The sequence below is a fragment of the Prionailurus viverrinus genome, chromosome D4 (genome assembly GCF_022837055.1).
Source record: "Prionailurus viverrinus isolate Anna chromosome D4, UM_Priviv_1.0, whole genome shotgun sequence".
In the NCBI taxonomy this organism is placed as follows: Eukaryota; Metazoa; Chordata; class Mammalia; order Carnivora; family Felidae; genus Prionailurus; species Prionailurus viverrinus.
The window spans coordinates 48,011,630-48,025,338 of NC_062573.1; the positions used below are offsets into that span (position 1 = coordinate 48,011,630).

Genomic DNA, 13,709 nt, shown 5'->3' on the forward strand with positions numbered 1-13,709 from the left:
CATCAAGTAATATTCTTCTATTCATACATTGTCTCTTCCTGTGGCATGCAGACACAAAGGCTTGGCTCTCTACGTTACCGCAGGCATTGCAGTACTGTATCCCAAGTACTGTTTAGCTTAGGTGTGGGAAGAGAGGGGAGGTTCTAGTGTATCTCTGGTGTTCGATAAGATACTAACTTAGACCGGGAGGTGGATTATTTACAATGTGGAGTCGACTTATTTTCCCTAGGTTGCAGGGATGGGAAATCAGGCAACTTTTGAATGTCTCCTTACATACGGCGAAAAGCTTGTTTGGGTGTGGACTGAGGTCGCCCACAGGAATAGGAAACCTCTTAGTTGGCTGGGGCAATTCCAGGTGTAGGAATCACCTGGAGATCTTGTTAAAATGCAGATACTGAGTCAGCAGATCTGAGGTTGTGCATTTCTAACAGGTTCCCAGAGGATGCAGGTGCTGCGGGCCGCCCGCGCTTTGAAACAAGGTACCAGGGGACATCCAGAGCGCGTTAGGGGAAGAGAGGCCTGTTGATCATTATCCCTGAAGGAATGAGGATAGTTGCAATCCTTAAAGGGAGGCCTCTCTGCAGCTCCCCACATAGGGGGGACGGAGAGGGTGTGGGGACAAAGAGAAGGACGGCCGGGGCACAGCTGGGAAGGTGGCACTGGGGGAGGGCGGAGGCGGCGAGGTGCGTCAGGTACGAATGTTCCGGTGACGGCGGTCCCGCGGGGCAAGCGGCCTGGGGTCCGCGGCGCGCCTCCTCCCGGCCAAGGCGCGATTTCTGCTCTTTCGGCCCTCGGCGGCTCCCATCGCGGCTCCCGGGAGCGGCGCGGAGACCGCGACGGCGGCAGCCGGTGGCTCCGGCGCGCGGGCGGGCGCACACCCACCCCGCCGGCCCCGGCGCTCCGGCTCCCGGAAGCGGAAGGGGAGCGCGGCCCGGCCTGGGAGACGGCGGCGGCGCCGGAGGAGGAGGAGGAGGAGGGGGAAGAGCCGCTGGCGGCCGCGAGAGCACCGGCGGCGAGAGGCGAGCCCGCCGGCGCCGGTGAGTGTGTGCAGGCGCGGGGCCGACGCGGCTGCCCCCCCCCACGCCCCCCGCCTTCGCCCCGCAGGGCCCCGGCCGCCGCTGCCCGGCGCCCGCCGCCCTCACCTGGCCGCGCTCCCGCCCCGCGTCCAGCCCCTCCCCGCACCTGCCCCCCGCCCCGAGCCCGGCTCGCCGCGGGCCCGGCGGGTCTCTCAGCAGCTGCAGCAGAGCCGCAGCCGCCCGCCAGCTTCCCCTCCCAGAACTGGTGGCAAGGGTGGGGGTGGGTTCCTGCTCCGGTCGAGGTGATTTGGGGTAGTATTTTTTTTTTTTTAATCTGTTAAATGTGTGTCCCGAGTTTATCGCCTGGAAACTACAGTTTTCCCTCTCTGCACCCCCGCCCAGAGACCTGCGCAGGGATCCCGGGTTTATTTATGCTACCACAGCCTTTCATTCATTTCCAGATCCCTGGTGTGGGGCTGCAGAGGACTAGCAGGAGCAGAAATAGTTTGCTCCTTTATTGACCTTCTGCCTCCCTCCCCCGGATCCAAGAGTGATTTTGAGAAAATGGCTCACGGATGGCAGCAGTTTGCGCTTGTTACCATTCGCTGTAATAAATAGGTCGCTGGATTTTAAGTGGGGAGTCCATTTAAAGTTGTGGTTTCTCAAGCTATATTTGGGTCACATCTTAAAATCCCTTGTGAGTCAGTCAGTGGAGGATGTCTGTATCTCTAGGGCTGAGAGAACCTGACCGGTTATTACTCGAAAATATTGCAGCATAGCAGTCCATAAAAGTACAAGGGGGGGGGGGGCGGGGAATCAAGGTCATTGTGGGTGGGTCATAAATCATAGTGTAAAGTTACAGCCTGAAAGACGACTGAGGATAATTAAGCACGAGTTGTGTCAAATGGATCCTCAGCCTAGGATGCTAATATGTAACCTTTAAAAAGAATTCACTACCTTCCTTGTGGTAGTAATAATAATAATAATAATAACAACGAATAATAATAGTTATCATTTGATGACCGCCTGGTATGTGCTGTCCCTGGCTTTTTTGTGTAATGTCTTGTTAAATCCTTCCATTTCTTCAGATTTTACAGATGAAGTCCAGAGCGGTGTTTTATTTTGCTTTAGTTGTGCAACCCCTTAATGGCCAAAAAGATTTTTGAAGAAGAGATGAGGTGAGAAATCAATGGGAAGGAAAGGACTAAATGAGATTTAGTGTAGTGGAAAGAAAAACGACATTCTAGTCCCATTGCTTGGCACAATCTAGCTCTGGGGTCATGGATAGGCCAGTGACCCATGCTGTTTTCTCAGCTATACAACTAAGGAGTTAGGCTAAATTCTTTAAGGCTTATTTTAGCTTTCCCATATTACTTGGCATATGCTACGTTTGTAATTAATTTAAAACCCTTTAACATGCATGTTAAAAGCACATTTTAAGCATATACCTGAAGAAGTATTGGTAAAATTATATCAACATATAACTAAATATATATTTCCATACTTTTGGAATAGTACGTGGCCTAGTTCTAGAATTCCTCATTGGGGGTGTAAAACTAATGGGATTATATCAGGTCCCTTCTGTTAAACGTAACATACTTTAGAAGCTATAATTGGAATAAATGAAACAGAGCGTATTTTAAATGATGGTAACTGTCACACTGCCTATCTCTGGGGTATTTTATTTAATAAAATAAATGCATTTTAAGATGCATCCATGTAACCACCGGCTTAACAGGTGGATTCTAAAGAAGTAATAATCCGTGAATCACAAAATTTTTACTTATTTGCCCACTGCCCGATTTCTGTAATTCATAGGGATCGATTCCGAACCTGTGGAAGAGTGCGTGGATAACATAATGTCACGTATTAGTGAAGAAACTAATTGAGAAGTGTAGTATTGTCTCCACGGAGCTTTTTTCTGGGATTGAAATGGAGTGTGAGTCAATACAGCCTTTTTCAGCTGTAGAATGCTTCATAGTCGTATCAGTATTAACAGGCATAACAGGGAAGGCGGAGGAAAAGCCAGTTTTATTACCGGGGACTTGTTCCCTAAGCTCAGTTTTACTTTATATTAAGGCATAAAGGAATTTTATATTGCTTTAGTAAAACATTAGGGCTCAGATTCAATTTTTCGAGTGCACTAAATATAAATGGCATTTTAACGTCCAGTAGAATAATTAGTGCATTTATGCTTCTTATTGAAGTTGAAAATATTTGAACTATTTTGAATCCGTGAAAAACACAGGTAAAAGACAAGAAAAGGTGGAAAACCCCCAGTTTTTCTTGTAGGCGGCATAGTGACTTTTTTGGTTCAGCATCTTTGGTAAATTGAATAAACCTAGTTATTCACAGATGTGCATACTCTCTCTGCACTGCTCTCTCTGGGGGTTATCTCCCCCCAAAATACCTTAGTGTGATGGTAGTTTATTTACTTCTCTCCCTCTTTTGATGTACCCTAGGAAAAAGATGGGACTTTTCCAAAGTTTGTCGTTGGCCTTTTAGGTCTCCCATTTGTGTTTTTTCCCTTGGGTAGATTAACCTCATTTAAGAGCCTGAGCAGATATCTGCTCTCTCCATCTACCTGTTACTGCTTCCACAAAAGGGCAGGTTAGGTAAAATTAGTATTTTACCACTCACCGATTAATTTTATTGTAGTTATAACTCAACACGCTCGGTGTGATCTCAACCAGGCTTCTGATTTTAAGCCTTTTATCCCATAATTATGGAATGAAACCTAACCTACTGCAGGGTGTTCAGCTTCAAGCAAGTCAGGGGTGATTTTTTTTTTTCTCGTTTAGTGTTGTTATTTTCTTTTTTTTTTTTTTAGTTTTGAGAGAGAGAAAAAGCGTGAGTGGGGGAGGGGCATAGAGAGAGGAGAGAGAGCGAGAATCCCAACCAGGCTCCCCATCAGCAGTGAGGAACCTGATGTGGGGCTTGAACTCACAAACTGTGAGATCATGACCTGAGCCAAAGTTGGACACTCAACGAACTGAGCCACCCAGGCACTTGGTCTTTTAGTGTTATTCTTTTTTTTTTTTTTTTTCAACGTTTATTTATTTTTGGGACAGAGAGAGACAGAGCATGAACGGGGGAGGGGCAGAGAGAGAGGGAGACACAGATCGGAAACAGGCTCCAGGCTCTGAGCCATCAGCCCAGAGCCTGACGCGGGGCTCGAACTCCGGACCGCGAGATCGTGACCTGGCTGAAGTCGGACGCTGAACCGACTGCGCCACCCAGGTGTTTTTCTTTTAGTGTTATTCTTAAACTGAGCCTGCTTTGGTAAAGCTTGGTGTGAAAGACCTCTGATTTAGGGTTTTTTGTTTTTTTACTTTTTCAACCTATCTTGGTGTAGTGGGTGCTAGGGGTAAGTCGCTAGTTTCCCTTCCCCCTTGGAAGCACTTACTAGGTTCATTTCTGGCTTTTACTGTATCCGAAGGGTTTCCTTGTGCCATGTTTGAAGCCAAAGCTTATCTGTTGTCTTCCGTCCCTGCTCTGCATTCAACTCCAATTCTTTTCTTGTCTTTCCTGGCCCTTTCCCGCATCCCTGCCTTCCTACGTGAAGATTCCCATGCCGACATTTTGTACTGCCTGAAGCAACATTTGGTCTCTTTAATTCATATCGTCCACACCTTCCGAGCGATTTGTACTTTCTGTTAGGAGATTCTGATGAAGTGTGTCCCTGTAGTGCAATATTTTTAATAGAGATATTAACTTACCTTTATTTCTCACTCATGAAGCAGGTACACAGAGGAGTAATGGCTCATGTTCAGTTTTTCCTAGAATGGAGTGATTTGAAGACCTGTTCTAGAAGCAGGTTCATGAGACCATTGATGGCGCAAGGGTGTTCTGCTTTGACACCTCTGCCCACCACATTTTCACAGAGTCTTCTTGGAGAACTCAGCGTTGAGTCAAAGTTCCCGACTTCACTAACTCATTCTTCACTAATTTCTGAAATTGGGTCCTGATTTGCTCCCATGTTTCCGTCCTTAACTTACCAGCCCAAAGAGATTGGGCTTACAGGTTTTAGTTCAGTCTCTCTGTTTGAGATCAGATCTCTGTTTTCGGTTTTCTGCTTGAGGAGACCTCATGCCAACATGTGGAAAGAAAACTTCTCTCTATGCTTCTAGTATGATACCAGCTGAGCGGCTGGGTCTCCTGAGATTGCTCATCTTTGACAAGTGTTCTCAGATGTTAGCTTTAGAGGAAGTAGAGCTGGGGCGTGGTTAAGTTGTATCACGACTCGATTTTTAAAAATGGGGACCCAGAAACATCTGGAGTTTACAAGACTAGAAGTAAAACTTCTTTTTGTCTCTCTTTCTCTCCTATCCCCACTCCCCTTTCAAGTTACTATTTTGAGAGTTCCTTATCATTTGTCAGGCAGTTTCTCATTTAAGCGTGATGACAATTCCAGGAGTTATTTTTATCACCATTTTACAGATGGCTAAACTGAAGCTTGAGAAGAAACTGCAGCCTGGAGAGCTAATAAGCTGTGTCAGAATTTGAATGTGGCTCTCTTTTTCGTTTCCCCACAGGGTTAATTTCCTACGCTGTTGAAATAAACTGAATACCTATGTGTATTTAAAAAATTGAATTACATGGGGCGCCTGGGTGGCGCAGTCGGTTAAGCGTCCGACTTCAGCCAGGTCACGATCTCGCGGTCCGTGAGTTTGAGCCCCGCGTCAGGCTCTGGGCTGATGGCTCAGAGCCTGGAGCCTGTTTCCGATTCTGTGTCTCCCTCTCTCTCTGCCCCTCCCCCGTTCATGCTCTGTCTCTCTCTGTCCCAAAAATAAATAAACGTTGGAAAAAAAAAATTGAACTACATCGTTGGCTAATTGTTAGAGACAGCTATAGCCTGATAGTTTAGGTAGAATTATTTAATGTGGCCAATTTTCAGAGTAGATAACATCAGAAGTTAAATGTCTGTATAAATATGTTTAAAAGTATATAGTCAAACCACACTCAGGTATCACCTCACGCCAGTCAGAGTGGCCAAAATGAACAAATCAGGAGACTATAGATGCTGGAGAGGATGTGGAGAAACGGGAACCCTCTTGCACTGTTGGTGGGAATGCAAATTGGTGCAGCCGCTCTGGAAAGCAATGTGGAGGTTCCTCAGAAAATTAAAAATAGACCTACCCTATGACCCAGCAATAGCACTGCTAGGAATTTATCCAAGGGATACAGGAGTACTGATGCATAGGGGCACTTGTACCCCAATGTTCATAGCACTCTCAACAATAGCCAAATTATGGAAAGAGCCTAAATGTCCATCAACTGATGAATGGATAAAGAAATTGTGGTTTATATACACAATGGAGTACTACGTGGCAATGAGAAAGAATGAAATATGGCCTTTTGTAGCAACATGGATGGAACTGGAGAGTGTGATGCTAAGTGAAATAAGCCATACAGAGAAAGACAGATACCATATGGTTTCACTCTTATGTGGATCCTGAGAAACTTAACAGGAACCCATGGGGGAGGGGAAGGAAAAAAAAAAAAAAAAAGAGGTTAGAGTGGGAGAGAGCCAAAGCATAAGAGACTGTTAAAAACTGAGAACAAACTGAGGGTTGATGGGGGGTGGGAGGGAGGAGAGGGTGGGTGATGGGTATTGAGGAGGGCACCTTTTGGGATGAGCACTGGGTGTTGTATGGAAACCAATTTGACAATAAATTTCATATATATAAAAAAAAAAATAAAAAATAAATAAATGTTAAAAAAATTAAAAAAAAAAGTATATAGTTATAACTTTATTTTCAGAAGCAGTTATAAGTTTAGGGGTGCCTGGGTGGCTCAGTCCGTTAAGCGTCTAACTTCGGCTCAGGTCATGATCTCACGGTTGGTGGATTCGAGCCCCGCATCGGGCTCTGTGCTGACAGCTCAGAGCCTGGAGCCTGCTTCAGATTCTGTGTCTCCCTCTCTCTGTACCTCCCCTGCTTGCACTCTGCCTCTGTCTCTCTCAAAAATACATAGACATTAAAAAATATTTTTAAATAAAAATTTAAAAACAATTGTAAGTTTAAATTTTATATTTTCACATATTAACCATCTCTCTTGGGAACTTTCTGTGGGAAGTTTTATTGTATTTTTTTTTTATTAAATTTTTTTTTTAATGTTTATTTATTTTTGAGACAGAGCCAGAGCATGAACGGGGGAGGGGCAGAGAGAGAGGGAGACACAGAATCAGAAGCAGGCTCCAGGCTCCGAGCCATCAGCCCAGAGCCCGACGCGGGGCTTGAACTCATAAGCTGTGAGATCACGACCTGAGCCGAAGTTGGACGCTTAACCAACTGAGCCACCCAGGCACCCCTATTGTATTCTTTTAGAAATAGCAATGTTAAAAATATTTAAGGACCCTTTATAGTTATGAAACTTTGGTACGTTCTTTGTTATCCCAAAATTACCTGAAGTTTTAAGTCTAGCATTGTTTCTGTCCCTCTTAGGTGAGATTTGATTCCGTGATGTCAGTGAGATTGTTGAATTAGATAAAATGTTTATCCCATTTGGATGCTATCTCTGGCTGCAGGGTGGCTGTAATAACTGTAAATGTAGGAGGTGTCCTGGAGTCTAAGCCAGTGAATGACTGCGGTTTGACTCATAGACGGTTGACTTGTGCTATTACCTAATAATACTGACAGGAAGTACTGTTTTGCTGAAACATTAGGAAGCCACCCTGGAATCCGAGCCATAGCAGCATTATTGACTTAGGCCATGTTTCAGAACATTTTGTTGTACCACATTTAATTCTGTGTGAGATTTTTTTCTAGAGGAAGATGAATATGTTCATTTGCTCTTAGAGTAGCAGCTCCCCTACTTTGTCATTCCATATTTTGACTCTAAAAATCAAAGGTGCAGGCAAGGAAACCATTCTTAGCTTAGTTCAGGAAGTTAGAGTAGAAACAAATTATATTTGACAATCTGACAATCACAGAGCACAGAGTAATTGATGCTGGGAGAAAATACAGTTACAAAAATCTATACAGGGAATGGAAATGATAATGATTTTGGTGTATTTTTCACATCCTCAGTATGTAACAGTTTCCTTTTGCTTTGGTAAGCAGTATGCTTAACAAACTTGTAACTTGTTTATTTCCTGTCTTGGAGAATGGTACCACCCTTTACATAGTCCCTAAGCAGAAAACTTGGGAGCCATCCTACAATCTGCCCTTTGATTCCAATTTTCACCAAGTTCTATCAGTTTTACTTATTAAATTTTTTTTAAGTTTATTTATTTATTTTGAGAGAGAGAGACCATGCGAGCAGGGGAGGGGCAGAGAGGGAGAGAGAGAATCTCAAGCAGTCTCTGCTCTGTCAGCACAGAGCCTGGCGCGGGGCTCGATCTCACGAATCATGGGATCAGGACCTGAGCCAAGATCAAGAGTTGGCTGCTTAGCCGACTGAGCCACCCAGGTGCCCTAGTTTTACTCGTTAAATTCTTAATCTGCCCTTTTCCACATGCCTCCTGTCTTAAGTGTTCCTTCTTCACCCCCTCCTCTCCGCACCCCCCTTCTAAGTCACTGCTGTTGTGGCCTTATCATGTACCCTCATTTCTCACCTGGGTGACCAGTAGCTTATAGTCAGTTTTGGAGCACTATCCATCTGCCCAAGTCCATTCTTCATAGCATGGCTATTCTTTCCAAGGTGCAGACTTCATCATGGTATTCTTCTCCCTGAAATCCTACAGTGATTTCCCACTCGGCTAAGTGCAAAGTCCAGACTCATTGGCATAGTTTAACAGTGTTTTTCACTGAGATCACTCATTTCTTGTGGGTCATGAAATCACTTGAGTGGGCTGTGACTAGAATTATGTATGTATTTAAAATGAACTAGAATAAAATAGAAGAACAGTAGCGGAGTACATCACGTATATTAAATAGACTTTTTCAGTCATGTATTTCATATAATCAGAGTGTCAAACATTTATATATATGTGTACTCGTGTTGTAATGAACTATATTTCTTGGAGTTGAGTGTGCTCAGAAGGTTAAACATGTTTTACGTCATTCTTCCATGTGCAATGACCAGGCATTTCACTTTACTAGGGTTTTCTCTGCCTGCTTTTGTATTTTTGCTTCTTTTGCTCCCGTGGTCAGAAGAGCCTCCGTTCTTTGACGCGCTGCCTCACAGGTTTACTCTCTCCAGAAACCTTTTCCTGATGGCAACTTACCATGAGAAATGCATTCTGTATTGCCGCCTTGTATGCACATAAATCCTCACATAACTGAAAAAAGTTCCATGAGCCAATACCCATCTTCTATGAGATGCATTCTTGCCCTCTTGCCCCCTGTCTTATGTTGTCTTACATGGTATCGATCTTGTCTGTTTACTAGTCCGTCTCCATTGAGGATGGGGCCCATCTCTTTTTTATCTGTATCCAGTGCAGAGGCATAATGTATAGTCAATAGATGTTAATTGAATTAGTGAAATACTGAATTGGTATATGTATATTGTCTAGAACTCTCTACAGTATTATTAAGCTTGAACTATAGAAGCTAACTTTTATGGTTGATTCTCTTAACGGTTCATTATAGGAGGATAACTTTTCCTTACAGCATTTTAAACTAAAACTTGCTTCTATTTTAAACTCTTCATTTTATGTTAATCAGTTGCAATTGGATAGTTCTAGCCTCACATCTTGATAGACATTACGTTGCATCTTGTCTCATGAGTGATCTCAGAATCTGTTGTCATTTTGTGCTTTGTGGTCAAGAGTTTGATGAAGCCCAAATGTTGGACACAGGATACTAATTTGATTTTATGGGAACTGGGTGGTTTCAAAAGAGAGAACTTTCATGTATGATGGAAATCAAGTGCAGATTTTGGGGGAGATGGGGTGGGAAATGAAAACAAAGTCAGGTGAAATGGAGTTCTCTTATTTCTGACTTTAAAACCTTTGTAATTGACATTTTCACAGTCAGAATATTTTAGTGGCTTATAATTTTTATCTTTTGTGAGAGATCATTATTTGTTAAATCATTAATAGATTCTCATGGAGAACGGTTATTGAGAAGAGATCCATTTGTTGGGATGTAATTAAAAAAAGAATGAATCAAGATAAAACCTCTAAATGCAAGTACCAGAAAAATTACAACACATCTTGGTGAATTTCCAATTGGTAAGTCTACATTTAATTTTATGCGGGAATATGTTTCTGTATTATGTGTCTTAGTATTCTTAAAGTCTTATGTTTAGATACATTAAATAATTTCTAAAAAAATTTCTAAAAAAAGATAACTGTAGTTACATTATGTTTATTTAAAACATTTCATATTAAATTTTAGTTAGACATTTTCGTAAATAAGAAATTTCTTTTTCCATGAGAAAAGTGATTTGTACGTAATATGAATTTCAAAAACATTTTCTGAATTACAAATCTGATATGGCTTGCAGCTGATGCTTCTGCACTACAGTTAAAAAAATACTAATTTTAAAACCATTTAATATAAGGGTAATAAATATAGTGATAACGAGAGACTTAAATATTTTGTGTATAAGGTTGTGGTGTCTAATCAGACTCCCTCAGCTTTCTTTATTTTTCAGTTGGTGGAAAAGAATTTATAAGTACATATGTTTATTAATAAACTTAGAAGAACCTATAATCCATACGTAGAAAGTGAGAGCTTTCTTCTCACTACTGTGTCCTTCGTAAGCCCAGTGATAACCACTCGTGTTAACAGGTTGGTGGATGTGTTTTCTTCTATACTTTTTTACTTACACACACATGTTATTTTTTAAATAGTTTATTTATTTTGAGAGAGAGACAGAGAGACAGACCCAAGAGGGCCCCATGCTGTCAGCGCAGAGCCCGATGCGGGGCTCAAACTCATGAACTGTGAGATCATCACTTGAGCCGGAATGAAGAGTCGGACGCTTAACTGCCTGAGCCACCCAGGCACCCCTATATTTTTTTTGACAAAAACCAATAATGCCATACAAACTTTTCTGTAATTTGCTTTCCCCTGTAACATTTACATTTGAAAAATTTTAAACACAAGAGTTGAAAAAATTTTATAGTGTAACATCTGAATATCCCTCACCTAGATAATACAACTAATGTTTTATTAAGCTTCGTCACATGCTCATCCATCTCTTGGTCCATCTGACAACCCACTTTTTTATTTTTTTTGGCTCCGTTTCATAGTAAATTGCAGATATCAGTACATTTCTTCCACTCCCTCCCCGATACTTCAGCCTGCGTATCATTAACTAGAGTTCAGTATTGGTTTATAGGGTTTTTTAAAAGGCATATTTACATACCATGAAATGCACCAGTCTTAAGTGTACGTTTGCTGACTTTTGACAAATTCATAACCTGTGTATCTCAGACTCCTATCAAGATAGAGATCTTTATGAGGGAACCAGAAAGTTCCCTTTATGCCTTTTCTTGTCTATCATTATCCTCCTCTCCTCCAGGAAACCACTGTTAAGCTTTTTCTCATATAACTTGCATTCTTTCACTCAGCACTTTGTGGGGGTAGCCATGTGCCGATCTAGATCTACCTCCTTTTCTCCTTTCTTTTTTTCTTATAAAATTGTGGTAGCTTGGGGGTACCTGGGTGGCTCAGTCGGTTAAGCATCCGACTTCGGCTCAGGTCACCATCTCACGGTTCGGGAGTTTGAGCCCTGCATCAGGCTCTCTGCTGTCAGCAAGAAGCCTGCTTCACATCCTCTTTTCCCCCCTTCTCTCTGCCCCTCCCTTGCTCGCGCTCTCTCTCTCAAAAATAAACATAAAAAAATTAAAATTGCAGTGGCTTGGAAATAGTCTACACCTTGGAGGTCTCATGGCTTATTTGACCGTCCCCCTCCCTCTTCGTGAACATTGAAGTTGTGCCATATCTTTACGATTACGAAAGGCACTGTGTACAACACCTCGAACGTATATCTACCTCTACACTCCGATGAGTACCTTGGTAGCTATGACTAGAAATAAACTACTGGGTCAAAGAGTTTGACATTTTAATACAGACTGCTAAATTGCCCTCTGAAGATGATTGTATCAGTTTACATGCATACCAGCAATGGGTGAGAGTGTCCTCTCCTGTACGCTCTCTCAAGAGTGGATAATCCGTCTTTCTAAAAGGTTTTAAATACAAGGGATGAAAAATAGGCCTAGTTATTTCACATTTTCCTCATCAGTAATGATGAGCCACTGAATTTTTTTCCTTTGTGAATTGCTTCTCTATGTATTTACTTCATATGCCTCTTACCAGTCATATGTTGTAATCTTTTTGTTTAATGTTTATTTATTTATTTTGAGAGAGTGAGAGAGAGATGGCACCAACAGGGGAGGGGCAGAGAGAGAGGGGGGGGGAGAGAGAGAATCCCAAGCAGGCTCTGCACTATCAGTGCAGAGCCCCATGCAGGGCTCGAACTCCCGAACTGTGAGATCATAACCTGAGCCGAAACCAAGAGTTGGATGGACAGTTAACTGACTGAGCCACCCAGGTGCCCTGTTGTAATGTTTTTTTAAAAGGGATGCTGTATCTTTTAACTTCGTCTTTGGTGTGTTTTAGGCTTCACAAATTTTAATCCTCATGTGGTTACGCTTCACTTACGGGTCTTGTTTGTGAAGGTCTTACTCATTCTGAGATTATAAAACCACTTGCTATTTTCGTCTACTACTCTTGCTTTTTATTTGGCATTTGGAAGAGAAAAATCACTGTGAACTGAGGTGACAGGAAGAATTTCATAGGGAGAGTGAGATTCAAATTGACCTTGAATTATGACTTGAATTGAAATAGAAGTAAGCAAAATAATAGGGCCATTTCGGATAGGAGGAATGAGAGAAGGAATATTTTTTTCATATTCACGAACAGTCATAAGACCAGTGGCTGAGGCGGAGAGTCCTATAAAACTAGAAGTTTCGAGCTCACATTTCTAGGTTTCCTGTAAATACTTTTGGCCAATTTTTATCATTTTCTGAAATGTGCATTTTGATGTTATCATTTTCTGTCATATAATAGTTTTCCAAATCCCTTTCTTTTCCGAGTGACTCGAATATTCTTCCCGAGGAAAATACATGGTAAAATTTAGTTGCCTGAAAAGGCAAGAAAAGAAAGGTGGTTTCCTACTAGAATGGTTTGAGTGTTGTAAATATTTATGTAGTCTGGTTTATTAGAGTTGAATTATAATATCTTTTAAAAAAGTTTGTGCGGTAGTAATTTACATCATTATTGAAGTTAGTCATGGCACTCAAGTCGAGTTACCAGATAGCCATCTTCAAAAATGTTGAAGTACCAGTAGGTCTACTAAGTTACATCAAAGTTTGAGTCATGAGCTCCCCATTTAATGTACCAATTAGCCTGTTCGAATCTCTATAGCTAATGAAAGTATTTTACGAATGCCACCCTGGAGACCGAACAGCAGCAGTGTGTTCAGTTCGGTTGTGGGTCAGGATGCGTAATAGTTTCTGTTCAGCCGGAAGCCACGCCTGGTGGATATTAAGCGAGTGGAGTGACCCTACAACTCTGCCAGTTACGTGTCTCTGGTTGTAACCTGATTTGGAGCTCTGGGAAGACTGCTGTTTGCTTCTGGACAGTCTAGCTGTAAGGCTTATGTGGCACTAATTTTCGCTTATCAGGTATTTAAAAAAAAAACATTCACCATCTCATTCATTGTTTTCTTTGTCTATCCTTGGCTTACTTTTCCTTGGGGATGCTTATGCTTTTAGAGCTTGTTGTCTGTATCTTT

General features: G+C 42.2%; 1 protein-coding gene across 5 annotated transcripts in view; it reads left to right on the forward strand.

Moving 5' to 3' along the window:
• Positions 1-917: 917 nt before the first annotated feature.
• ZDHHC21 (zinc finger DHHC-type palmitoyltransferase 21) overlaps positions 918-13,709 on the forward strand; it is a 68,662-nt gene continuing 55,870 nt past the window's right edge. Inside the window, exons 1-4 of one of the 5 annotated variants that reach the window (XM_047830431.1) lie at positions 937-1,037; positions 2,105-2,194; positions 10,003-10,134; positions 10,560-10,696. The gene's annotated coding sequence lies outside the window, so the exon portion shown is untranslated. Of the gene's footprint in view, positions 1,038-2,104; positions 2,195-10,002; positions 10,135-10,542; positions 10,697-13,709 lie in introns of all 5 variants that reach the window. The other 4 variants (XM_047830430.1, XM_047830429.1, XM_047830432.1 and 1 more) reach the window with 4 other exon arrangements.